At 41.3% G+C, this 26,224-nt stretch overlaps 1 protein-coding gene across 1 annotated transcript in view; it reads right to left on the reverse strand.

Annotated features, from left to right (window-relative positions):
- Positions 1-12,843, reverse strand: part of LOC134609180 (sodium channel protein type 4 subunit alpha-like) — a 362,813-nt gene extending 349,970 nt beyond the window's left edge. The window contains exon 1 of the mRNA XM_063452713.1: positions 12,448-12,843. The gene's annotated coding sequence lies outside the window, so the exon portion shown is untranslated. The remainder of the gene's footprint in view (positions 1-12,447) is intronic.
- Positions 12,844-26,224: the final 13,381 nt, after the last annotated feature.

Consider the following 26,224-nt stretch of genomic DNA (forward strand, 5'->3'; position numbering starts at 1 on the left):
AAATGGCAATACTGCTCTCTTTCGAACAGATCGAGTTGAATTTATACAAGCAGGTTCTTCCATACCAGTAGGAGAAAAAAAACAGCAATTTGTTTTTGCAAACTGATCATTATCTGCATTTTGATTCTATTTTTTATTTTGTTTTATTTTTGTAACACTAAAAGTGTGAGGCAGCTGTGTTTTAGTATAATCAAATCTGTGATTGTAGAGATTCTGTGGATTTTCCTATTCTTGCACATGAATGCTATGCTATGCACACCTAAAGTGTGACGTGTAATAGGTTAAAGTAGTAGAAGTGATAAATTCTCCAATTCCAGCTGTAATAGTTTAAGCACATTAATTTGATTATTTTGAAAAAAGGTGTATGAGTCAAAATATTATACAATTAAATACAAATATCCTGTTATTAACAGGAAGAGGGCAAGAAGTCACTCACTTAAACTTGAAGAAAGGAGATTTCACATGCAACAGAGAATTTTTTTTAATTTACAATAAGAATAATTAAGATGAGGAATTATTTGCCTAAAGAGACTGTTTTATCACTTCATGCATATATATTTTTTTTTAAAAGACCAGAATATTCAAGGATAGAATTTGTTTATATAATGGAGAGTTGCTTGGTATCCAAGGAGAAATCAAATTTTCACTTTGGACTCAAGAAGGAGAGTGGGGGTAGGAAAAACAATGGATCAAAGAATATGTGGTGGGTGAGGTAATGGTAAGATCAGACCACAAGGAAAACAGACCTGTTCCAATGCCTCCCACCACCATCTCTATGTAAGCACTTACTAGTCAAACGACAGCAGTGAATTTTTTTTCAGATATAAAGGAACACTATAGCAATAGGAATAACATTGTAGTGCCCTAGTCACTGTTTAGGTCACCGGCCCCCGCCATGGTTAAAAAGGTGAGTTTTACCCAGCTTTTCGCCCTCACAGGACTGGTCCCCTGCATGCTGCTCTGTCTCTTTGGCTGACATCATTGAAACCGATAATCTCAGCCAATCCGATGATTTCCCATAGGATAAGCATTGAGATGCTAGTGTGCATGCGCGATAAAATGATGCACTGAGCCAATCAGATGGTCTTTTAAAGTATTCCAGATGGTTTTACTCCGCTATTTAGGAAGATGCTCCTCTAGCAGCTATTAATATGTTTGCAACTACAGGGTTAAAACTGAGGGGGCATGGCACCCAGACCACTTCATTGAGATGAGTGGCCTGGGTGCCTACAGAGTCCCTTTTATGGTTAAAATAAGAAAAGTAGAAACATTTTCTAATGTAATTGTTTTGATATACAGTATGCAACCCCATTAACAATTCTCAACAATGTAAGTAAGCCCCACTGGGTTAAATGTGCTGTCTCGTTTCATCTGGTAAGGTATCCTTTTATATTTTATCCCTGCCCCCCATGACTCCTCTCCTGCAACTGTCAAAATTACCTACTAAGCCCTCAGTGAATACTTTTCTAACAACCTACTTCATACCCCTACTCTTACCCTCTGTATCACTATACCCCACTCCCTCCCTAGAATGTAAGCTCATTGAGCAGGGCCCTCCACCTCTCTGTTCCTGTACGTCCAGTTGTCTGGTTACAGCTACATGTCTGTAAGTCTACCCATTGTACAGCGCTACGGAATATGATGGCGCTATATAAATAATAAAATAATAATATTTTTTATGGGTTATTAACTAAAGTGAGAAATACAGGGATTTCAAAGTGAATGTTAAACTGGTGGTCAAAATAGCTGAACTCCCCGTAATTCTTACTTTTGTGAATAACCCTGCTAAGTTTTAACTGACTGTTCTTGCAGGCTCTCAGATCTCACTGAAAATCCCGTATTTACTCAAATCTAATGCACACCTTTCTTGGCAAAATATAGTTTCCAAAATCTTAATGCATTTTAGATTTGATGGCGCATTAGATTCACGTACGAATGGCGCATTAGATACGACGGGCACACGACACGTACTCACCGGGGCCATCCGCATTTGCATCGCTGCGACAGGTATGCAAGACTTGGTAACCATGAAAGGTATCCTCCAATCTGATCAATGTAATACTTTTCATAGGGAACTAAATGCCAATCTAGCACCTTTCAGTATATAAATGTATAATTCATCGCTGTAAGCCTTTCCCTCAGTCTTCACTCATGAAAGGGGGAAATCAAAGAGACATAGAGGAACCTCATAAAGAATCCAGTCACTCGAATGACTTCAATATCCCCATCGCCTCCTGTGGCCATGTGGAAATGGAGAGATTTATTTTATTTGTACCTCTGCCCAGCGAGCACATGTTTTTACATGACTGACAGCAGTTTTAAGTAGTACTTTGATCAAGGACTCGATTTCCCACTAGGCTATGAAAGCATCGACCCGGGGAGTCTTCTAAAGTTCAGGAGCATCTGGCTACCATCTGCATAGATAAAATTTAACAATTAAGAGATCCTCTGACTCTGTGAATTGGGCTTGATTCACACTAAAGAACAGCATTCATCCTAATTATCTGCGCTGAGCTTGATGGAATTTAGAGATCACAGCATCTTTGGTGTTCACATTAGTTTGGGGGACTGTCCACTGGAATTAGGGAGTTCACAATTCTACCCACACGTTCTGATGATGCAGAGTAACATAATAGGGCACAGCACTATACGTCATATGCCTTCTTGCCACGGACCTTTAATGACCTCCTCTATAGACTGCACCATTCAATACACCATCACTACACCATCACTATATTGACAAATGTAATTTCAAATTAGCCATTTGGACATCAATATCATAGTAATCACCCCAGCTATATGGGAACCCATGTGGTAAATGAGTGGTTGGTAATCCACGAATCCTAGCTATTATCGCTTTAAAGGAAACTAGCGTTAGGAATACATTTCTATACAGTTTAAATGTCCCTAGTAAGTTGTATGACCTTGTAAAAGAAACAAAAAAATGACTCTCCTCTCCCCTCGGCCTCTACCTTGCCTGATGTCATCCTGGAGGGGCTCCTCCGAAATGACGTCCAATCCAATGCTCATCAGAAAGGAACATTGGAGACTGTAGCCACATGTACAGCGCACACCGCAATTTGTCTGTGATTCGGCCACGGAGAATCAACTCATGCAAGGTTTCTCCATGGCAGACTGTGACTGCACTGTGCATGTGTGCATGGCTTCGAAGCATGCTAGTATGCTAGGGTACGAGAGCCGGCAAATCAACAATGGGACAGGGGACTTGGGGGTCTCGCTTGATGAGGAGCACTTTGCAGTTGTGTTGTCATGGAAATATTCATAATGCTTATCTCCCGAAATGTTAAAGAGGACAAAGAAGGACACTTTAATTTTAGGGGTGTGGGTGGGTGTAGGGGTGGAGCCAAGGGCGGGGCTGTACAGAGAAGTTTTAGATAACTTGTTGATAACAATTTACACAACTAAAATGTAATTTAGAAGAAGAACAATGTATCTCTGTTATACACTCAGACACATTACTGGGAGTATTATTGCTGTGGAGCTCTGTTATACACTCAGACACATTACTGGGAGTATTATTGCTGTGGAGCTCTGTTATACACTCAGACACATTACTGGGAGTATTATTGCTGTGGAGCTCTGTTATACACTCAGACACATTACTGGGAGTATTATTGCTGTGGAGCTCTGTTATACACTCACACACATTACTGGGAGTATTATTGCTGTGGAGCTCTGTTATACACTCAGACACATTACTGGGAGTATTATTGCTGTGGAGCTCTGTTATAAACTCAGACACATTACTGGGAGTATTATTGCTGTGGAGCTCTGTTATACACTCAGACACATTACTGGGAGTATTATTGCTGTGGAGCTCTGTTATACACGCAGACACATTACTGGGGGTATTATTGCTGTGGAGCTCTGTTATACACTCAGACACATTACTGGGAGTATTATTGCTGTGGAGCTCTGTTATATACTCAGACACATTACTGGGAGTAGTATTACTGTGGAGCTCGGTTATAAACTCAGACACATTACTGGGAGTATTATTACTGTGGAGCTCTGTTATACGCTCAGACACATTACTGGGAGTATAGTTGCTGTGGAGCTCTGTTATACACTCAGACACATTACTGGGAGTATTATTGCTGTGGAGCTCTGTTATACACTCAGACACATTACTGGGAGTATTATTGCTGTGGAGCTCTGTTATACACTCAGACACATTACTGGGAGTATTATTGCTGTGGAGCTCTGTTATACACTCAGACACATTACTGGGAGTATTATTGCTGTGGAGCTCTGTTATACACTCAGACACATTACTGGGAGTATTATTGCTGTGGAGCTCTGTTATACACTCAGTCACATTACTGGGAGTATTATTGCTGTGGAGCTCTGTTATACACTCAGACACATTACTGGGAGTATTATTGCTGTGGAGCTCTGTTATACACTCAGACACATTACTGGGAGTATTATTGCTGTGGAGCTCTGTTATATACTCAGACACATTACTGGGAGTAGTATTACTGTGGAGCTCGGTTATAAACTCAGACACATTACTGGGAGTATTATTGCTGTGGAGCTCTGTTATACACTCAGACACATTACTGGGGGTATTATTGCTGTGGAGCTCTGTTATAAACTCAGACACATTACTGGGAGTATTATTGCTGTGGAGCTCTGTTATACACTCAGACACATTACTGGGAGTATTATTGCTGTGGAGCTCTGTTATACACTCAGACACATTACTGGGAGTATTATTGCTGTGGAGCTCTGTTATATACTCAGACACATTACTGGGAGTAGTATTACTGTGGAGCTCGGTTATAAACTCAGACACATTACTGGGAGTATTATTACTGTGGAGCTCTGTTATACGCTCAGACACATTACTGGGAGTATAGTTGCTGTGGAGCTCTGTTATACACTCAGACACATTACTGGGTGTATTATTGCTGCGGAGCTCTGTTATACACTCAGACACATTACTGGGAGTATTATTGCTGTGGAGCTCTGTTATACACTCAGACACATTACTGGGAGTATTATTGCTGTGGAGCTCTGTTATACACGCAGACACATTACTGGGAGTATTATTACTGTGGGGCTCTGTTATACACTCAGACACATTACTGGGAGTATTATTGCTGTGGAGCTCTGTTATACACTCAGACACATTACTGGGGGTATTATTGCTGTGGAGCTCTGTTATACACTCAGACACATTACTGGGAGTATTATTGCTGTGGAGCTCTGTTATACACTCAGACACACTACTGGGAGTATTATTGCTGTGGAGCTCTGTTATACACCCAGACACATTACTGGGAGTATTATTACTGTGGAGCTCGGTTATAAACTCAGACACATTACTGGGAGTATTATTGCTGTGGAGCTCTGTTATACACTCAGACACATTACTGGGAGTATTATTGCTGTGGAGCTCTGTTATACACTCAGACACATTACTGGGATTATTGTTGCTGTGAAGCTCTGTTATATGCTCAGACACACCAACAATATGGAGCTCCTAAAAAAGAGGAACATTAGAATAGAAAAACGGGACAGAGGGATTTGGGCCCAAAATAGGGACTGTCCCTCCTAAATAGGGACACTTGGGAGGTATGATGATACAACCTTGTATTAAATGAAGTGATTGAGTGTAAATGAAAAACTCTTGGAAATTAGGTTTGGTACTTACAGGCATCGGCAAGTTTTCATTCTTTCTGATATTAAAGAAATTCTATAATAAATACTTTGTATCTCAGGCAAGGATTCTGAGTGAGGCGTGATCCAGGTAAAGTGCCAATCCTCTCATGTATGTTCAGTTTCTGCGTGTTAAGGAATAAATCATCTTTGCTATTTGCTGTGTTTTTCCAGCACAATATTATTTCCCTGACTGTGCTGCTGTTGTGTTTTGCTATTTCCATGTGCTCTGTGTGTTTCCTCCTGTGTTTCATGGTGTTCTATGCCAATGCCACTTGACGCACACCTACACTTTCCCAGGCCTATTCTTACACAATCCTAGCACGGATGTATACTATGTGTGTGACAATGCGTGTGTGTTTCGATACAAAGCAGCTATCTGTACTAATACTGCATTGTACCTCAATCATAGGATGTCATACCTCCCAAGTGTCCCTATTTAGGAGGGACAGTCCCTATGTAGGGCCCTAATCTGTCTGCCCCTTATTTATATCCTAATGTCCCTCTTTTCTATGAGCTCTATATTGTTGGTTTGTAGAACCGAGCTCTGCAGCAATAATACTCCCAGTAATGTATCTGAGTGTATAACAGAGCTCCACAGCAATAATACTTCCAGTAATGTGTCTGAGTGTATAACAGAGCTCTGCAGCAATAATACTCCCAGTAATGTATCTGAGTGTATAACAGAGCTCCACAGCAATAATACTCCCAGTAATGTGTCTGAGTGTATAACAGAGCTCCACAGCAATAATACTCCCAGTAATGTGTCTTAGAGAGAGTTCAAAGAAGGGCTACTAAACTGGTTCATGGATTGCAGGATAAAACTTACCAGGAAAGGTTAAAGGATCTTAACATGTATAGCTTGGAGGAAAGACGAGACAGGGGGGATATGATAGAAACATTTAAATACATAAAGGGAATCAACACAGTAAAGGAGGAGACTATATTTAAAAGAAGAAAAACTACCACAACCAGAGGACATAGTCTAAAATTAGAGGGACAAAGGTTTAAAAATAATATCAGGAAGTATTACTTTACTGAGAGGGTAGTGGATGCATGGAATAGCCTTCCAGCTGAAGTGGTAGAGGTTAACACAGTAAAGGAGTTTAAGCATGCGTGGGATAGGCATAAGGCTATCCTAACTATAAGATAAGACCAGAGACTAATGAAAGTATTTAGAAAACTGGGCAGACTAGATGGGCCGAATGGTTCCTATCTGCCGTCACATTCTATGTTTCTATGTTTCTATGTTTCTATGAGTGTATAACAGAGCTCCACAGCAATAATACTCCCAGTAATGTGTCTGAGTGTATAACAGAGCTCCACAGCAATAATACTCCCAGTAATGTGTCTGAGTGTATAACAGAGCTCCACAGCAATAATACTCCCAGTAATGTGACTGAGTGTATAACAGAGCTCCACAGCAATAATACTCCCAGTAATGTGTCTGAGTGTATAACAGAGCTCCACAGCAATAATACTCCCAGTAATGTGTCTGAGTGTATAACAGAGCTCCACAGCAATAATACTCCCAGTAATGTGTCTGAGTGTATAACAGAGCTCCACAGCAATAATACTCCCAGTAATGTGACTGAGTGTATAACAGAGCTCCACAGCAATAATACTCCCAGTAATGTGACTGAGTGTATAACAGAGCTTCACAGTAATAATACTCCCAGTAATGTGTCTGCGTGTATAACAGAGCTCCACAGCAATAATACTCCCAGTAATGTGACTGAGTGTATAACAGAGCTTCACAGTAATAATACTCCCAGTAATGTGTCTGAGTGTATAACTGAGCTCCACAGTAATAATACTCCCAGTAATGTGTCTGAGTGTATAACAGAGCTCCACAGCAATAATACTCCCAGTAATGTGTCTGAGTGTATAACAGAGCCCCACAGCAATAATACTCCCAGTAATGTGTCTGAGTGTATAACAGAGCTCCACAGCAATAATACTCCCAGTAATGTGTCTGAGTGTATAACAGAGCTCCACAGCAATAATACTCCCAGTAATGTGTCTGAGTGTATAACAGAACTCCACAGTAATAATACTCCCAGTAATGTGTGAGTGTATAACAGAGCTCCACAGCAATAATACTCCCAGTAATGTGTCTGAGTGTATAACAGAACTCCACAGCAATAATACTCCCAGTAATGTGTCTGAGTGTATAACAGAGCTCCACAGCAATAATACTCCCAGTAATGTGTCTGAGTGTATAACAGAACTCCACAGTAATAATACTCCCAGTAATGTGTCTGAGTGTATAACTGAGCTCCACAGTAATAATACTCCCAGTAATGTGTCTGAGTGTATAACAGAGCTCCACAGCAATAATACTCCCAGTAATGTGTCTGAGTGTATAACAGAGCCCCACAGCAATAATACTCCCAGTAATGTGTCTGAGTGTATAACAGAGCTCCACAGCAATAATACTCCCAGTAATGTGTCTGAGTGTATAACAGAGCTCCACAGCAATAATACTCCCAGTAATGTGTCTGAGTGTATAACAGAACTCCACAGCAATAATACTCCCAGTAATGTGTCTGAGTGTATAACAGAGCTCCACAGCAATAATACTCCCAGTAATGTGTCTGAGTGTATAACAGAACTCCACAGTAATAATACTCCCAGTAATGTGTCTGAGTGTATAATTATTATTAATAAGTCACCTAAAATGTCTCAAAACAGCCCGCCCCTTACCACACCCACACTCACACCTGTAAATTTAAAGTGTCCATCTTTGGACATTTCAGATGTTGGGAGGTGTGTAATTGCATAGTTTCTGGGCAAATATCCGATTCTGCTACTCACACACCATGGTGTAGCAGAACTATACATAATTATTCAATGTCAGAAGGGAAGAAAATTATGTGTGGGTTTTTTTTTTCCACTAAATATTTAGTCACTTTAAAACAAAATTGCTATTTAGACACAATTAGCCAGGCTGCTTAGCAAATTAATGAAACGTTGGCCTGAATCGTGCAGATCGGTTCTCAATTCACTACAATCCAATGTTTAGTGAATGAGATTTAAATTCTGCTACTCCCAACTCAAAAGAGCCTGCCACATTTATCATCTGGTCACCAAAGTGAGATATTTTAACAGTTGTGCTGGCAGCTGTAAAATCCTCATGGATACCTACATTAATGTCAACAAAGGGGGACAGAGCACGCCAAAAAAGGCCTCGGAGTGATGAAAACTGAGGTGAAATTAACAGAACCATATCTATAACACAATTCACTAGAATGAAGCATAAAAACTAAATAAAAAATCATTTATGTATATATATTGCAATTTATTTTATCCTGTATTAAGCAGCAGTCAATTCAGTTAAAATCTCAGTGTGCACTTAAAACTTTGTTCACTTACCTTGAAGCAAACTGCAAATCTAAGGCTAATCTAAGCCATCTTTAGTCATGCCGAGCAACTTTCGCCTTAATTTAACGATTACCATTTTACTTCAATTGAATTTAGTGAATAAACCATTGTTCAGGGCTTGAAATAATTTGGGAGAAAAAGCTCTACTTAATACTTTATTATATATCACCGTAAACGTGGGCTTTATTCTCCAATTCTATTCTATTCTACAATGTTATGATAGATTGAGAACCAGTTGGCAAAGTTAAGGTCAAAATACTAGACTCAGAAAGAAATTATCCATTGGAAGTCGAGTCGTCCTAATGATATTGTATTAGCTTTTACATTTGGGCCCATTATTTTTCAAGTTACTACAAATCCCTGCTAAGTAATTAGACTTACTAAGGACAATGTTTTACTTTTGTTGTTAACATAATATACACACAAATCATGGGGAATAAATGTATCTTGCTTTTAGTTCAGTTCCTTTACCTGCCCTCGATTTGTAGACTTTAACAACACTATATCAATTCTTCTATAGATTAATATTAAAGTCTATATACGGTTGTTGGTTTTGGGGTTTTTTGGGGGGTGGGGGGGTGGTTAGAACTACAGGTCAATCAAAAAGCAATAACTACAAAGAATTTAGCTCCTGACATGTAGAAAATGCCCTGGCTTTGTTGGGGCAAGACCTTAGGGATATTGAAAGTCACCCACCTGGGGGCTTAATAGCAAGATGATACCCACTCCGGGGAGGCTAATTCTGTAAAGAAAGCACACTGGGCCATTGTAGTTAAAGATGGCCAATGATAAAAAAAATTGCTGGCAATTAACATTCCACCCACCTGTTCTCAGTTCGCTGATACAGTGTGTAAAAAATGTTCGCTTCAGGCAATTATTTTAATGCATTTCCCTGAGATAACAACAGCTATCAGTTTCCGAATAAGACACATCAATTGGATGAGACAAAAGAGGGTCGAGCTACAATTCCAGTGTTTCAGCTCCAACTTGAATTGTAAGCCTTCCAGCCAAGAATACTGGATAAAGTTAAAATGGAAAACTTCAAATGGACCACAATAAAAACCATTTCCGGGGCATTTGAAATAAAGTGGTAAGACATTAAAAGATATATAGAGTATATTCTTATAAACATATATAATATACATATATACATTAAACGTCCATCTGTGTATATGTGTGCGTGTATGTGTGTGCATTAATTTTTATATACATTTTTCTAGTTTTCGTCTCAAAAAAAAAAAAAAAGAGAAAAATCTGTCACCTTCAAAAACCATCCAAAGTCAAATATTGCAAAATCTGTTAAACAAGAATAACGACAGAAGTCGAACAAGATGATCTGCTTAGAGAGAACATAATGTGCATTACTTGTTATACCTGATCGGTAATATTTCATGATTTCACACAAACTGGTAAAATATGGAGGAAAAATAATCCACAGATACATTTTCCGTATAAATGTGAAAACTCACTAAACATTGAAACAGAATTGATCATATTTCGTCACATAGAGAGCACTCAGGGGACTTTATAAAAAAAATGTCAGGTCTTTTTTTTTTTTTTTTCAAAAAAGACACATATTAAGATCCGTCACCAGGACTTTTATCAAGACAATATATTATATATGTATTACTATATATATTACATTTATTATTAACATAAATAATGATTCATTGTATAATTACATATACATGATATATCTGTTTCTATAATATATATATTTATATATATATATACACACAAAAAAAATTAATTTGCATTTACATTTATATAATGTTTTTTATTATTATCATATACACATACAAGTCACTCATGTTTGGAAGACAGCCATATAAAACTCAGAAAGTAACTGATACAATGTTTGTCTCTCATGGTAATCTCAAACATTCATACATGGTCAGTTTTGACATCATGGTGAATTCAGTTCCCCAGACATGACTTGGTGTAATCTGGTTATAAATAAATCACATGAACAGCAATATATGCACACAGCATCACCCCTCAGCTCTCCTTTCCTTCTCTATGCACTTTCTAACATAATCCAATTCCATTGTAATTATGGGGAATCGAGGGCTGAGGATCCTGCTAATGCTTTTGAATACTCCTTGTAAGGTTAGAGAGTTCAATCCTGCAATGAAACTGACTACTGACTACAAAATGGAACAATGATCATATATTAAAGTGTCAAAACTCTGGGACGACTTCCAACAAAATATTATAAATCTTTTTAAGTAATATATCTCACCACAAGTCCAACAATTTGAATATGCTGACAGCAACCCTTTCAATTTGGAGAAATGCTTGTCTTAATTCTCTCACCTAACCACAAAAAGATAATGAAAGAAAAAGGCTGGCTGATATATAGTTAATCAAGTCAACCTTTAGGAGATGCTATAAATATTTAACCTGTGTCTATTCCATAGAGAGAGGACTATGACTCCCCATCACAGAACCCTTAAAATCACCATTCCAAACTATATTTAGTATTTATACAAATGCATTAATGTATGACTGAGGGTCTGTGTGAAGGGTGACCCAAGAATTGAATTTGCTGAGAAAAGAATTGTTCACTGTGATACAGAGTATTCCAAAGGATAAGAGGAAATACTTACTGAACATTGGAGAAGGCTAGGAATCAGTATGGATCCTAGGTCTGCAGTTAGTTGAGGGCTAAGCTCCACAAAGTGCTCTGCTCTAACCCTGATGTGTTTAGTCCAATTAAAAGCCAAGACTCATGTTGTTTTTGTGGGAGGCTCAGATATGGGGAGGGCGCCCCCAGCTGCTGGTTTATGCCAGAATTATAAGAAGAATTGAAAAACGCAAGAGGAAGCTTTAGATGGACCAAAGTAGGTTGAGCTGGTTTTCCTGTATTACCTGCTGAGGCCACTGAGATTGGAACCCAGGATGGCTTATGACTGTACTCCCTGAGCAGAAACTGAGGGTTGGACTAAGGTAACCACTCCCAGGACCTAGCCTCAGGCACAAGCTGCCTCCTCCAGTGTGTACAACAACTGGTCAATCAGATCCACTCAAAGGTTATGGTGGCCCCAGGCCATGAGAGCACCATGAAGGCAAGAATTTGGAGAAAGGCTTATTAAATGTCCATAAACTAGCCTGGACAGGATAACACAACCCCACTTACAGACCAGTCTCTTAAACTGGACACCAATTAACCTCCCTGTCTCTATAATATTGGGTGGGGGTAAATTATACCCTTCCAGACTGCAACTCAACCTGTGTGAACTCACAACATCTAGTAGATTACACAATCTTCTTGCAAAGTGAAAATCTATCTGACATCAGAGTGAAGGACCACTGATCATCTCCACCCTGGCCCTCTAAAGTCTACAAGCAAAAGACTGTTACACATTGATACAGTACCTTTGACATGTGCACTTGTTTTCCCAAAAGAGATGATGGATGATGTATCTTCTAAATGGAACCTTGGTGGGGACTATAAAGAGTCCACAGATGAAGCATAATCCCATCCACATTGATTAGGAGCCATGATCAGGTAGCCATCCCTCAGTAACATTGTAGCAGCTCCACGTCAAACCGTTCTTTCAGATACAAACTTTCTAAATGAAGCACAAGTCGTGCAAACTCCTCTCTCTGGAACTGAGGATCTCTTTATCAAAAGCTGGTGATCACTAACAGTTTATTGGACTTGAGCTGAAAATAAGAAGGGTTGGAAAAAAATCCAGCTGACAAGAGATCTGTAGGGCAGGTGTGTATTTTTATAATAAACACAACGGGGCTCTTGCCACTAGCAAGAAAGACAGGCGAGAAGGGTCCCCTGGCAATCAGTCACTCCCTTAACGTGTACCTCCCACAGCATCAATGAGACCTTCTAGAAACTGGAGTTATGTCGCCACCTAGTGGCTGAATATATAAACATTAGAATTCGGTGTAGCTTATAGCTTGACAATTCTTTCATTGCATTATCTTCAGGATCATTTGGCGTTTGTTTGCTAAACAGTGAACAGAAGTGATCTGAAAAAAAAGTAAATGCATAATGTTATAGCAGGCTGGAGATAAAAACATTTAATAACAATGCTATATTAAAATTATTTAGGCTACTTGGCTAAAAAACATCAACAACACATTTTAGTGAATTTAAATGGAATTGAAAGATGTTAAGCATCAGATTGCCAAGCTGTGATTGTGAGCTAGTCTTTTCCAATTCAGGTATTTTTGGCTACATTTTGCAAATCGTATTTGACTTCATTACATTTCAAAGCTTAGTGAATCAATCAGAATTGGGGAATAAATAAAATAAAATTAAAATACTTATCTTCCTTTTAAACAGTTATACACCTCTCAAGTCATCTCACTGTTAATACTAATAAAAACTAATATCTGAATAACAAAATGTAAAAGACGGGTACAACTGTCACAGTGTGTTGTTATTATAAAAAATATATACAGATATCAACTCACAGGTATCAACAAATCTGCCAATTGATACATTAAACTAGTTCTGACCATACTACTAAAATGACAGCGTGGAGATTCTTCTCCCTTTCAATATGTTTTGGGGTGCTCAATACATTACAGAACCAGGTGTATAAATGGATACAAACAGACACACACTAGTAATAAACTGGCTTCATGGGAGATATATTTATAGACATCTGGCGTGCCATGTCTCTGTTACTGAATTAAAAGATGAGTTATGGTAACTTGATGGCAAGCTTGAAATATTTACAGGGTTCATTCAAAATTATTCTTTTAAATTTAAGACCAAAGTAGCGGAACTGGAAACATTCTGAATTAGAAAGAGTCAGATATCCATCCACGTCAGCTACTTTTGCCTTAAATGTGAAATTCAGTAAATTTGAAATTAGTGAATAACTCCGTTAGAATTTCTAGCAGAGCTGCGTTTTGAGGTTATTTTCGCTATTTCTATAAAGAATATGCGAGCTGTTTTTATTCTAGCGAAACGCTCAGCTTAGTGCATACGCCCCCCAAGCAATAACTGTTTTTAAGATCCCGCTGCTCCTTACACATACATGACCTCAGAGGGAGAAAAAGGTCACATTTTGTCTTCTTTCTAAAAATATATCCAATCCAAACATGTCTCATCGCCTACAAAAACAAACAACAGAAAGCACAGACTGTGTAACCAAAACCAAACTGCTAAATGCTCTCAATTCTGTCTGATTATACTTAAAATTAGTCAATACATTTAGTTATATATTTATATAAATATAATATAAAATATATATCCCAATTATTTATTATATTACTCTCCCAATCTTGCGCTTTACGTAAAAAAAAATTAAATCACAAGTTTGATTGTAACTTTTCCATTATTACGTTTTGCGGGGAACTTTTATTTTTGCGCCCTTAAAATAAATGTATAGAATAATCTGTTTGGATTTCAGCTCCTTGCAAACAATGGGAAAGGTTAAACGGTCACATTAGAATTCTAATGGCAGCAACGTTTGGCTCCATTCATATGTACAGGTATAGACAGCTGAATAAACAGGCCCAAACTGTGTGTATGTCAGATACATAAAGCATATGGCTGGCTTTCATTAAACAGCAGCTCCCTCTAGTGGTGAGACATATAAGTACTACTCTTAGGTTAGGGATAAATATTCTTCTCAATAAATATGCAGGACAGCTATCCCCAGGCTTTTAAATACATGCCAAGCTAATAAGAAGTGCTGATTTACTTACATATCTCTCAGCATTCCTACATTCAGCTGATAATCAGATCTCTGCTCTATCTGACTGTATATTGAAGTATCCATTCAAGATAAGATGTAGCATTTTTGGTTTCTTGTACTGGGTTGGAGCATCTAGTAAGGTGTTGATACTCAGACAGGCACTCTGAGTGTGGTTTCAGCACTCTGGACAGCGATACTACAGAGATAGCAGCCTGGTAGGGGATCGCTCACACACCCAGAGAGGGAGGTTTTAAAGGGAAACTATGTGTTAAACGTTATACTCTAATCTTTAATGGTTTATAAAGATAAGGCGTAAAAGATGTAAAATATGTACCTGTAAAGATTCTAAAGTTTCCTTCAAGATCTACCTGCAGCTGCTCCCACAACAAAAAACACACACTTATATCATCCACCTCTGTAGAGCAAGAGTTAAATGTGATAATTAGTTTCTCCTCATTGCTCATTATGATGTTCCCGGCAGATTTGCCTACCACTCATGCGGCGAGAGCTCAATTAAAACTAAAGTGGTTATGGTGCTTAGAGAAACCCTTTAAATTCTTAGCACTGACACCTCACCTCCCATATAGGAATGAATGAGAGTCACAATGTACTATTAACTACAAACGTACAACATACACACACACAAACACACACATATATATGTGAGAGAGAGAGAGAGAGAGAGAGAGAGACTTCAAGTAGAGATTGTAGCCGTAATAGTCCAGTGATGTAGATGTAAAAAACAGATAAAATTTGTATCTTGTAATACCTTTTTTAATGGACTAACAGAATTTTTTAATGACAAGCTTTCGGGAGAACCTCCCTTTCTCAAGTCTAAAGCATTTCTGAGCAAGACGACACATAGAATTCAAAGTTGAGTTGTGATACAGGGTTAAAGCGACATGTGCAGAAAGGACACAGGTTTGATAGAAAATAGACACCATTGTTGCAGAGGGTCGTAAATATCTTGTGTGAAGATCACAGAGTGAGGGGGGAGAGAGAGAAAAAAAAAAACAAGCAAACAGTGCAGAAGATGGTGCTAGAAAGGGAGAGGTTTCAAAAAATAATTACATTATTATATTAGGAATGCATGAATTCCCATCCAAGAGTTACAGGATATGAATGAAGGCCTATATCCAGCATACACAGACACACACACACACACTTACAGTATACACAAGCACATACACCATATACATAAGTACATACATAAATATACATATAAAAACAACCGATTGCACAAATATATGTACATGCACACCTATACATACATCCACACATAAACACCAATGCATGTACCTACACATGTACAAATGTGCCTACACATATACAGGGAGTGCAGAATTATTAGGCAAGTTGTATTTTTGAGGATTAATTTTATTATTGAACAACAACCATGTTCTCAATGAACCCAAAAAACTCATTAATATCAAAGCTGAATATTTTTGGAAGTAGTTTTTAGTTTGTTTTTAGTTTTAGCTATTTTAGGGAGATATCTGTGTGTACAGGTGACTATTACTGTGCATAATTATTAGGCAACTTAGCAAAAAACAAATATATACCCATTTCAATTATTTATTTTTACCAGTGAAACCAATATAACATCTCAACATTCACAAATATGCATTTCTGACATTCAAAAACAAAACAAAAACAAATCAGTGACCAATATAGCCACCTTTCTTGGCAAGGACACTCAAAAGCCTGCCATCCATGGATTCTGTCAGTGTTTTGATCTGTTCACCATCAACATTGCGTGCAGAAGCAACCACAGCCTCCCAGACACTGTTCAGAGAGGTGTACTGTTTTCCCTCCTTGTAAATCTCACATTTGATGATGGACCACAGGTTCTCAATGGGGTTCAGATCAGGTGAACAAGGAGGCCATGTCATTAGATTTTCTTCTTTTATACCCTTTCTTGCCAGCCACGCTGTGGAGTACTTGGACGCGTGTGATGGAGCATTGTCCTGCATGAAAATCATGTTTTTCTTGAAGGATGCAGACTTCTTCCTGTACCACTGCTTGAAGAAGGTGTCTTCCAGAAACTGGCAGTAGGACTGGGAGTTGAGCTTGACTCCATCCTCAACCCGAAAAGGCCCCACAAGCTCATCTTTGGTGATACCAGCCCAAACCAGTACTCCACCTCCACCTTGCTGGCGTCTGAGTCGGACTGGAGCTCTTTGCCCTTTACCAATCCAGCCACGGGCTCATCCATCTGGCCCATCAAGACTCACTCTCATTTCATCAGTCCATAAAACCTTAGAAAAATCAGTCTTGAGATATTTCTTGGCCCAGTCTTGACGTTTCAGCTTGTGTGTCTTGTTCAGTGGTGGTCGTCTTTCAGCCTTTCTTACCTTGGCCATATCTCTGAGTATTGCACACCTTGTGCTTTTGGGCACTCCAGTGCTGTTGAACTATGGCCAAACTGGTGGCAAGTGGCATCTTGGCAGCTGCACGCTTGACTTTTCTCAGTTCATGGGCAGTTATTTTGCGCCTTGGTTTCTCCACACGCTTCTTGCAACCCTGTTGACTATTTTGAATGAAACGCTTGATTGTTCGATGATCACGCTTCAGAAGCTTTGCAATTTTAAGAGTGCTGCATCCCTCTGCAAGATATCTCACTATTTTTGACTTTTCTGAGCCTGTCAAGTCCTTCTTTTGACCCATTTTGCCAAAGGAAAGGAAGTTGCCTAATAATTATGCACACCTGATATAGGGTGTTGATGTCATTAGACCACACCCCTTCTCATTACAGAGATGCACATCACCTAATATGCTTAATTGGTAGTAGGCTTTCGAGCCTATACAGCTTGGAGTAAGACAACATGCATAAAGAGGATGATGTGGTCAAAATACTAATTTGCCTAATAATTCTGCACTCCCTGTATAGACCCATAAATACACATACACCTATTCACATATACACACATGTATGCATATATGTGCACACTTTATACATACACACATACAAGTATACACATATGTATACACATACATACATAAACACATATACATACACATACATAAACATACACACAAACACATATACATACATGCAGGGCCGGACTGGGAAAAAAATTTGTCCGGGGCATTTTTTATCTACAGCGGTCCACTGAAAAGGGGGCGGGGTCAGATAGGGTGTGTTTTGTCATCCCCAATGACTAGCACACTTCATCTCAAAGTAAGCATGTTGGTTCAATGCTCTTCCAGGGCAGACCATGCGCAGAGCTCTGCTAAAAAGCCCTAGCATGAGAAAAAGGCCCTGTAATTGTTCTGTATAGCAAATTTAATAACATGCTTACGTTGTGTTTGCTTGAAATTTGTCTCAGTGGTTTCCATAATTGGGATACTCACTGTATCCCATTTATGGAGACACTATGTGTTTGCAGGGCCGGACTGGGAATGAAAAGCAGCCCTGGAAAAAAATTCCATACCAGCCCCGTAATGCATCGCGCCAGCATAGTGCGCAGATATGGAAGCGGTAAAAAAACTGAAAACTAGCACTCAAACATGAAAGATCGTTTGTGCATGGAGGGGTGCTGTGTGCGTGAAGGGGTGCTGTGTGCGTGAAGGGGTGCTGTGTGCGTAAAGAGGTGCTGTGTGCGTGAAGGGGTGCTGTGTGCGTGAAGGGGTGCTTTTTATGTGTGGAGGGGTTCTGCGTGCATGAAGGAGTTCTGTGTGCGTGAAGGTGTGAAGGTGTTCTGTGTGTGGGGGGGTTCTGTGTGTGTGGAGGGGTGCTGTTGGTTGGGGGGAGGAGTGTAGTGTGTGTATGGGGGGGGGTTATAGCATTGATATATTTATATAAAAAAAACTTTTTTTAATCCCCTCCCCCTTTACCTTTGGTCAGGGCCCAGGGGAGAGGGGGAACTTTTCAATCCCTGGTGGTCCAGTGGTGGTGCGTGCTGTTCAGCCTGCAGCTCCTCTGGCTGCAGGCTGACTTCGCTCTTCTCCCGCGAGAACGGCAGGAAGGTTGGAGCGTTGCCATGGTAACGCACGGCAACGCTCCAACCTGCCTGCTCGCGGGAGGAGCGTTCTCGCTTGCAGGTTCCTGTCAGACCGGGTAGGGGAACAGAAGCTCCCCTACCCAGTGGCATACACATGACCTATGGGGCCCCGGTGCGAAAATTGATCCCTGGACTAGCACACTTCATCTCAAAGTAAGCATGTTGGTTCAATGCTCTTCCAGGGCAGACCATGCGCAGAGCTCTGCTAAAAAGCCCTAGCATGAGAAAAAGGCCCTGTAATTGTTCTGTATAGCAAATTTAATAACATGCTTACGTTGTGTTTGCTTGAAATTTGTCTCAGTGGTTTCCATAATTGGGATACTCACTGTATCCCATTTATGGAGACACTATGTGTTTGCAGGGCCGGACTGGGAATGAAAAGCAGCCCTGGAAAAAAATTCCATACCAGCCCCGTAATGCATCGCGCCAGCATAGTGCGCAGATATGGAAGCGGTAAAAAAACTGAAAACTAGCACTCAAACATGAAAGATCGTTTGTGCATGGAGGGGTGCTGTGTGCGTGAAGGGGTGCTGTGTGCGTGAAGGGGTGCTGTGTGCGTAAAGAGGTGCTGTGTGCGTGAAGGGGTGCTGTGTGCGTGAAGGGGTGCTTTTTATGTGTGGAGGGGTTCTGCGTGCATGAAGGAGTTCTGTGTGCGTGAAGGTGAGAAGGTGTTCTGTGTGTGGGGGGGGTTCTGTGTGTGTGGAGGGGTGCTGTTGGTTGGGGGGAGGAGTGTAGTGTGTGTATGGGGGGGGTTATAGCATTGATATATTTATATAAAAAAAACTTTTTTTAATCCCCTCCCCCTTTACCTTTGGTCAGGGCCCAGGGGAGAGGGGGAACTTTTCAATCCCTGGTGGTCCAGTGGTGGTGCGTGCTGTTCAGCCTGCAGCTCCTCTGGCTGCAGGCTGACTTCGCTCTTCTCCCGCGAGAACGGCAGGCAGGTTGGAGCGTTGCCATGGTAACGCACGGCAACGCTCCAACCTGCCTGCTCGCGGGAGGAGCGTTCTCGCTTGCAGGTTCCTGTCAGACCGGGTAGGGGAACAGAAGCTCCCCTACCCAGTGGCATACACATGACCTATTCGGAGCTGAGCGGCGGAGGGATCCCCAGCGCCAAGGGAGTCCGGCGCTGGAGAAAGGTAAGTGCTGAAGACACACACACACACTCTCACGAACAGACGCATACACACTAGCTAACAGACACACACATTTACTGACAGAGACACACTCAGCGACAGACATACATACACACTCACTTACAAAACATACAATCTCACTGACAAACACACACTCACTAACAGACATCAAACAGACTCACTAACACAAACACACTCAGTAACAGACTCACTGACACTCACTAGCAGACACACACTCACTGACACTAACACTAACACTCATAGTAACACTCACAGTAACACTAACACACACATTAACACACACACTAACACTCACAGTAACACTAACACACTAACACTCACAGTAACACTAACACACTAACACTCACAGTAACACACACACACACTAACATTCAGAGTAACACTAACACACACACACACACACTAACACTCACAGTAACACTAACACACACACACTAACACTCACAGTAACACTAACACACACACACACTAACACTCACAGTAACACTCACAGTAACACTAACACACACTAACACTCACAGTAACACTAACACACACACACTAACACTAACAGTAACACTAACACACACACACACACACACACACACTAACACTCACAGTAACACTAACACTCACAGTAACACTAACACTCACAGTAACACTAACACACACACACACTAACACCTACAGTAACACTAACACACACACACACACACTAACACTCACAGTAACACTAACACTCACAGTAACACTCGCAGTAACACTCACACACACACACACACACTAACACATTTTTTTTTAAATTTAATCCCCCCAGGCTCCTTACCTTTTGGAGTGCTGAGGGGATTCCCTGGGGTCCAGTGGTGCTGCTGGGCTCCAGGGGGGCCGGTCACCCGGCGGGCAGGCAGGCTGGCCGGTGCGCGAGGGAGCACTCTCCCCTGAGTGCTTCCTCTTCAGCTCCCTCGCGCGCCGCATACTGATACCGGTGCTGGAAGATGACGTCATCTTCCGGCTCCGGTATCCTTGCATCACCCGCATCCCCTCCTGCCGGTGTCCCGGTGGGCCAGTCCGGAAATTTCCCGGTGTCCCGGTGGGCCAGTCCGGCCCTGCGTGAATCTAGTGTTTGCATAGGGGATCCAGAGTGTGTATGTCAGAAATGTAGTGTGTGTGTAGGTGGTGCTGAGTGTGTATGTGGGGGATCTAGTGTGTGTGTTTGAATGACCCAGAGTGTGTATAGGAGATCTAGTGTGTGTGTGTGTGTGTAGAGGATTCAGAGTGTATATAGAGATCTAGTGTGTGTATATCTGTAGGTGGTCCAGAGTTGGGTAAGGGATCTAGTGTTTGTCTGGAAACAATGTATTTAGGGGTGCAGTATGTGTGTGAGGGGTTCTGTAGTGTATATACATATAAATTTGGAAGTATTGTGTTTGTGTTTGTGTGTGCGTGCGTGTGTGTATGTGTGTGTGCGTGTGTGTGTATGTGTGTGCGAGTGGTGCAGTGTGTTTGGGTGCTGCTGTGTGTATGTGTGAGGTGTGCAGTGTGTCTGTGAAGGGTGTAATGTGTATGTGTGACGGGTGTAGTGTGTATTTGTGAGGAGAATAGTGTGTGTGTGAGGGTGCTGTGTGTGTGAGTGAAGGTGCTGTGTGTGTGTGTGTGTGTGTGTGGGAGGGTGTTGCGTGTGTCGGTGCAGAATGTGTGTGTGAGGTGTGCAGTGTGTGGGAAGGTGATGTGTGTGCGTGTGTGCTGTGTGTGTGAGTGAGGGTGCTGTGTGTGTTAGGGTGCTGTGTGTGGGTGATGTGTGGGTGTTAGGGTGCTGTGTGAGGGTGCTGTGTGAGGGTGATGTGTGTGTGAGTGAGGGTGCTGTGTGTGTTAGGGTGCTGTGTAAGGGTGCTGTGTGAGGGTGATGTGTGTGTTAGGGTGCTGTGTGAGGGTGATGTGTGTGTGAGTTAGGGTGCTGTGTGAGGGTGATGTGTTAGGGTGTTGTGTGAGGGTGATGTGTGTGTGTTAGGGTTCTGTGTGTGTAAGTGAGGGTGCTGTGTATGTCAGGGTGCTGTGTGTGTTAGGGTGCTGTGTGAGGGTGATGTGTGTGTGTGTTAGGGTGCTGTGTGAGGGTGATGTGTGTGTGTTAGGGTGCTGCGTGAGGGTGATGTGTGTGTTAAGGTGCTGTGTGAGGGTGATGTGTGTCTTTGGAAGGATTGTGTGTTCAAGGGGAGGCAGGTTAATGCCAAGATTTATGTATCTATTTTTTTTTATAATAAAAAAATAACACATGCATTATATCCCCCTCCCTTCTTGCCCCATCCCTTCTTGCCGGTAGGCTGGAGAGAGGACTCTGCTGTCATCCATCCCGTGGGGCTAGAGTTCACTCTCGCGCGACCCGGAGCATTGCCACGGCAACGCTCCGGATCTCGCAAGAGGTACCCAGCGGAGTTGCAAAATAGAGCTCCTCCGGATTCCTATCCTGGCTGGCTCCCTCTCGAGCCTGTGGCCGGGTTTCACTGCATTTTTTATCTCCCCACCGGCCAGTCATGGAACACAGCAGGGCCGGATCTCCCCACCGGCTCTGCATGGACCGGCCGGGGAGATCCTGCGATCTCCCCAGCCGGCCTCGGCCCATGGCCATCGCGGCCCACCAGGCATTTGACTGGTTTGCCTAATGGCCAGTCCGGGGCCTGCATACATGCACATGAACTCATATACACAAATATCAATGCACAGTCATATATATAAGCATGCGTGCATAAGAGTATGGGAAAGCATAGGTCTATAAATAGTACTTTGAATATTGATAGGATAAACATATCATTGGAATGCATTTTAAAATGTTGATACATATAACAGAAGAGTAAGATAATGTGGGGGAGTGTTCATGTAAAGTGTTGGCAGTGGGACAGGAAACCCCAAATCAATATTTAGTCCTCTATTCTTGCTGTTAAACAGTTGGATCATTCTGGCTTCAAAAGTTTTTCTTTCTTGGGTATTTTTAAAACCCCCTTTCAGTACTTTGATTTTTAGGTCCTTGATTGAGTGGCCAGGCTGGGTAAAGTGGAACATTTATTCATACTTACCGGTATTTTCTTTTCCTGGCCATTATTCATGGCAGCCTACACTTATATGGCCCTTTACAGCCGATAGGACAGGAAAAACACCAAATACTTAAAAGGAGGCTCCAGTCCTAAGGTCAGTAACAAGCACTACAGGAAAACATAGAGAGATATTAATGGGTGGGCAGTATAGGCTGACATGAATAAATATATTTATTATGTAATAAACAAACAAGTTTAACCAGAGGCATGAACAGCTTGAAGGACATTATGTCTGAACTGTGCCTCATTAACAGATCTAACATCCAGGTTGTAATGTCTGATGAATGTATTCAGAGAAGACCAATTGCCAGCTTTGCAAATCGAGTCTGAAGAAGTATTTGTCACAGTAGCCCATGATGCTGCTACAGCACGTGTGGAATGTGCCCTAACACCGTTAGATACCGGTAGGGATTGGAATTTGTATGCCTTCGAAAAAGCTGTTATCACCCACTGTCTCAACATGGAGGTTGAAGCAGCTTAACCCCTTCTGTGACCAATTGGTAATATGAAGAGTCTGGGGGATTTCCTGAAGGAACTTGTTCTCTCAATATAAACAGAGAGAGCTCTCACCACGGCGTATGCCACTGCTCTTCCTCAGGTAATGTAGGAAATGGATAAAATGAAGGCAGAATGATCTCTTGATTGAGGTGGAACTTGGAAACCACCTTAGGCAAAAATTCTGGCACTGGTCGGAGCACCACCTTATCCTACTAAAAACTAGTAAAAGGTGAATCACATGACAATGCTTGGAGCTCACACATCCTCCTAGCTGAGGAGACCACTACTTACAATAGCACCTTCTGTGTAAGCAGCGTCCAGGAAGCTTGAAGCAGAGGCTCAAATGGAGCTTGGTTAAGCCTTGCAACACCAATGGGAGATCCCATGTTTGCATAAAGGCTTTCAGAGGAGGTCTAGAGCCCAACGAATACCCGTCAATGCAGACCATGCAGAAACTTGAACCATTAGGGTATTGTAGCTGACGCCTTTATCCAGTCCCGACTGGACAAAGCTAAGTATTGTAGCTATCAGAGGTTACATAGTTACATAGTTACATAGTTAGATAGCTGAAAAGAGACTTGCGTCCATCAAGTTCAGCCTTCCTCACACCTGTTTTTTGCTGTTGATCCAAAAGGTTGAGAGATATCCAACTCATGCTCCAAGGACCAAGTAACAAACCCCTGCCATATTTTATAATATGATGAAGAGGTGGAAACTTTTTGAGATTGCAATAAGGTTTTGATAACAGAACTTGTTATGCCCTTACTCCCGCTTAATCTCCATGCTATAAAACCAAGAGCCTGGGGGTGAAACAGAGGATCTTGAACTAGAAGATCTAGTCAGACTGGGAGATTCCTTGGATGTTCCAGACTCATCTGAATCGCCAAAGGAAACCAAGATTTTCTTGGCCAAAAGGGGAGAACTGCTATGGCCTCCACTCACTCTCACTGAATTTTCATCAGGATCGCATAAATTAGAGGTATGGAAGGAAAAATGTAGGTCAGGTTGAACCCCCAGTCAAGGCATCCTGACCCCGAGCTCGTGAGTCGAATAGTTTGGAGAAGCAATCCTGTACCTGATTGTTCCTGGATGTTGGCATCAGGCCTATCTGAGGTACTCCCCGTCATCTTGTCAGTTCCAGGAAAAGTTCTGGACATAAATGCCATTCAAACATGTCCAGGGTTACACGGCTGAGAAAATCCGCTACTGTATTCTGACTCCCTGGAAGATGGACTGCGGAGAGACCTTGAACATGTAGCTGTGTCCAGATCTGATCGAATATGGATCCACTTGTAACCAGGACTTGTCTTGCAAAAAGTCCCACAGAGGACTGTAACATTAACACTAATCGAATGTGGTGTATCTATATTGCACACTAAAAAGATTGGAAAATCATCTATAGAGTCCTGTGAGTGCACTTTTCTTGGATTGTGTACATTTTGGCTGAATGAAGCACCCAGGCAAGCACAAGACTGTGAGAGAGAGTGCTCGATGTAGCTACATCTACATACTTGTAAGCACAACCGAAAGTCGACTGTGAGGGGCAATACACGGAAGAAATGTGAGTGGTATAATAGAGACTTGGTAACAGGAAGTTCTGGGAGAGATGAATGGGAACAAACGGCTTCTCTAAATGAGTGGGTTTTTTTTCCCCGTGAATGATGAAAACTGTGGGATGTTGGGGAAGATGAGGCATGGAATCCTATGAGATCATTGAAGGTAATAAATGAGAAATATAGTCTCTCTGTATTTTGCATGAAATGTGCGTGAATTTGGCCCACACTTTGTATGATACAGTGACTGGGTTGCATAGAATCACGTAATAGGAAGAAATGACTGGAAACAAGTGAATTGATATTATTAACCCTCACCTGGTCCCTCATGGAGTAGGGATCAATCATCTATTGGAAACTCCCTGGTTGGTTAAGGATTCAGTGGTTCCCTCCACAGAGCCAGAGCATCAATCTGATATGTAATCCTTTAATCATTACTTATATTTTAGTGTTCATCTCAATAGAATATATTATTTATTATTGCTGCCAGAGTGTTAGAATCAGCAAATCCAGGTTCAAATCCCAGTCAGATCACCTCACCAGTTATTGTTCTTGGGAAAGACACCTAGCAAGCAATATATAATGTACCTACCTCCAACCCGCGTAGATTGTAAGCCTTCTTTACCTCTAGATACCCCATTCTATATTTGTAAAGTGCTGCCTTTGGAAGGTGTTCAGCTCACTTGGCTCATAATGCAGCATATATGTAGGAAAATGCTCCCCACAGTGACAGCGACTTTAGTCACACACTAGGAACCATTGAGTTGAGTTGCTATGTATATAAATAGCTCGGGGGAGAATTTTGCAGTCCTCCAATCTTTGGAATGTTAGAGTTAAAAAACCCTGAAATGTTCAATACTGAGTCAGAGATTGGTAATTTTACAGAGCATGGGAGAACCATAACCCAGAACGGAGGGAGAGGGGAAACCTAGCTTTCTTCAAAAATAACAAATAAAGTACTTAGTAAAATGACATTGGTTGCAGCACATGCATTAGCAAAGGTCCTAAAAACATCCCCCTCTCATTCCCAGTCTATCACTTGATATTGTGAGTATTGGTGATATGACAGCTTCATTTAATCCATTGTCTCCTGCGTTGCGCAACATATGGAATCACTGGTTATCTGTGAAAATTCTCTCAAGTATTTCAAAATGATGGTATAGTATATTTGTACTTTACTTATATTTTGTCTGTCTTTCTAATATTGTA

This window comes from Pelobates fuscus, chromosome 4, assembly GCF_036172605.1.
Source record: "Pelobates fuscus isolate aPelFus1 chromosome 4, aPelFus1.pri, whole genome shotgun sequence".
Lineage (NCBI taxonomy): Eukaryota > Metazoa > Chordata > Amphibia > Anura > Pelobatidae > Pelobates > Pelobates fuscus.